General features: G+C 39.0%; 1 long non-coding RNA gene across 1 annotated transcript; it reads right to left on the bottom strand.

The window, feature by feature from the left end:
• Positions 1 to 1323: 1323 nt before the first annotated feature.
• Positions 1324 to 1826, bottom strand: LOC307160741. Its single transcript, XR_013821626.1, has 3 exons — positions 1748 to 1826; positions 1576 to 1644; positions 1324 to 1396 (listed from the first exon to the last, which is right to left on the bottom strand). It is a non-coding gene; the product is annotated as an uncharacterized lncRNA (long non-coding RNA).
• Between the last annotated feature and the right edge of the window lie 1416 nt (positions 1827 to 3242).

Here is a 3242-nt window from a genome sequence, read left to right as displayed (position 1 = left end):
AACCTTAATTTATTTTCCACTAAAGAAAGAAAGACATGAACATCTTGGATGACGTGAGGGCGAGTAAATTATCAGGAAATTTTAATTCTGAAGTGAACTACTCCTTTAACTAGCAGAGGTTGGTAGTAAGGTGCTACATTTACTCCATACCATCTAAGTCATTTTTAGTTTGTTTGTTTTAATTGTGGGTACATAAGTACATTTCTAATGGCAAAAAAATTATTTTGTATCATTTGAAGCATTTATACACAAGTGACGGGTCGTCATGAACGATTCGTTCATTTTGAACGAATCTTTAATATGACTCGGGACTACAGAGTTGTCTCAGAGAGTGATTCGTTCATTTTGTGCTGACCGCGCATGCGCAACATCCTATGGGTTCTGTACTGGAAACAGAAATTATTAGTTCATCTCCCGAGATTTCAGGTCCGAGTCTTTCATTCTTCCCGTCAGTCCCACAGAGGCTATGCTGTCAGTACCGGAAAGATAAATGATTAGTTCACCTCTCAAGTCCCCGAAGACTCAAAAGATGAACTAATCAATTCTGTATCCGGTAGCGACTGCATAGCTCAGCCTATATGGGGCTGTCACGTGATGCACGAATGACTTGAACCCGAAGTCGATAGACTCGAAATGTGAACTAATCAATTCTGTATCCGGTACTACAGACTGCAAAGCTCAGTTTATGAGGATCACGGGATGATCGAACGGCTTAGATCGGGAGGTGAGGTAAACTAACAGAATGCATAGCCTGAAGACCCAAATTAATTAATTAATTGTTTTTTCATAATATGGCCTTTTTCTTGCATTGCAAATTTTTTCTTATTCTAAATGCGATCAACGTTTGATGTGTTTGGGAAATTTGGCTAACGTAACATTTTAAATACATTCTGCTGAAATGAACGAAATGACTCTAAAAAAGATTTGTTCATTTTGATGAACGAGATTTAAAGATCTGAGTCAGTAAAATGATCCGAACTTCCCACTACTATTACACACGTGTGCTGGATGAAGTGGATATGCACCTACAATCAACTAAAACCAAACCTTTAAAAGCATCCTATGGTTTGCCAGTGATAAAGATCTTTTCGAGTTGAACACCTGAGCGCCAGCTGTTAGTGGTTGCCTGTGTTGCGTGTTCATTATTTTGGGGGCGGAGCAATGAAGGGAGGGGTGTGTCTGTTTGGGTGTCGATTTCAAATATCAACAGTGTTTCTCAGAAATCACTCACTGCACTTTTAACTAACTGGCAGTAAACATCAGTAGATAGTTGCTGCATGTATGAGATGGTTACCGTTTTATTCCTTGATGTTATTGCTTTGCCTGACTGCTTATGTGGACCATTGCTGTTCACCTTGTCCAATTCAGGAGAAGAAACAGAAGCTGCACAATGGGGCTGGATGTCAGAAAAGAAACCAGTGAATATCAAAAACAGAATATTTGTAAAGTACAGAAAAACTTGTTCACGTTCATTCCTCTAGCTGTCCTACACTTTATCTATCATTTCTATCACACACAACTCTACGCTGAAAGAGTCAATAATATAATGATACAGTTGTTTTAAAGTGGACTTACCGATTTCTGCGGACCCAAACTGCTGGCTGGCTTTTTATCAGTGGATTCTGCTGATGCTTGATTTAAAGGCTTGAGAAATATGAGACCACAATCACATGGTAACTAATCAGAATTAGAGTAAAAGATTACCATGAATTACTGATTAATCTCTTTAGCATTTTCTTGATAGTACCTTGACTCGCCATGGCCAATCTGAGTCGCCATAATTGTAAGTGATTTCCTCCCCTGGTAGAATGTCTCGTACAGCAAAGAGAGACAGGTGAGGTTTTCTGCTCACTTCAACGGTTCTCATTTTGCAAGTAGGATTTCTGGTCTCATCATTTACAAGTCTTCCCAAGGACGAGTCTTCTTTAGATGCATCCATGCTATAAAGACATTAAATTACCATTCAATACTAGCTAGACAAGTACAGTTATTATAAGTGGTTCTGAACCCCAGTCCTGGGAACCCACCACTCTGCATATGCTGTATGTCTGGTGTTTTAATCCCCCTGATTCAAGAGTTCATCATCAGAACACGGCTCTATGAACTCATCTGAGTGTGTCAGGTGGAGGAGACATACAGAATCTGCAGAGAGGAGGGTCTGAGAACCACTGATCTATATGATGGTGCACTGCAACATCCTCTCAGCTCTCAGATAAAGGCATCTAAAATTAACCATTTTGTTCTCTTTAGGGAATACAGAGAAAACAAATATAGATGACTCAAGGAAACTTCACTCAGTACTCTTAATGTCAGTTCATGTTGAATTTTAATTATTAGGGTGTGTTCACACCTGGCATGTTTGTTTAGACCGTTAGTGCGGTTAATTTGAATAAGTGTGAACGCTGCCACCTGAAACCTGGTGCCACCAAACAAGCGGATCCAGATGCTGAAAAAATAGGTCTCAGTTGGCTTCCAAACGAACTCTGGTGCGGTTCGAATGAAAAATGAATGTAACATGGACCCAGAGACATGTAAACGAACCAAAAACAGGAAGATGTGACCCTAAAAAGGACAGACTGGTCAAGCATAACAGGTTTGACGATAGAAATGCCAATCTGAACACTAAGCGGACCCGGACGAAACGAACCAAGCGAACAGAACTACAGGCATGAACACATCCTAAGTATTTTACAGTTCCAGATATTTTAGCATTCCTACTACATCAATCCAACAGTTCTGTACTCACCATAAATTTTTGCCATGCCACTGAAAATCAAACAGGAATGTGTTCTCAGCTTCAGTGTAGTGTTCAGTTCGGTCAAGACTCTCCTGTGAACTCAGAAGTTCACCTCTGTATTCAAGAACAAAATCACCTCTGAAGAAAGCTCCAGTGGTGAAAACTCCACGTCCTAAAGAGGAGAAATACATTAGCTGCAGTTTCTATAATGTCAAATATTATTTTGATTATTATTAAAAGTTCTCTACCATTTGATGTACATTATATGATGTAAAAGGGAAATTACTTAAGGAAAATAGTCAATAGTCAGGCTAATCTCGAAGCATACTTTGCTTTTTATACTTTTAAGTCTTAAAATTATACAGTTAAAATTACATACATTTTCTTACACAAACCTATTTTTGCAGGCCAACCCGGTAGTAGTTGAACATCCCCTGGTTTCCTCCACAAAAACCCAATGCGATTTGCAGAAAATAAGCTAAAGTTAATCTATAAACTACACCAC

The sequence above is a fragment of the Squalius cephalus genome (genome assembly GCF_949319135.1).
Source record: "Squalius cephalus genome assembly, chromosome: 6".
NCBI lineage: Eukaryota > Metazoa > Chordata > Actinopteri > Cypriniformes > Leuciscidae > Squalius > Squalius cephalus.
This window is presented reverse-complemented; position numbering and strand designations above follow the sequence as displayed.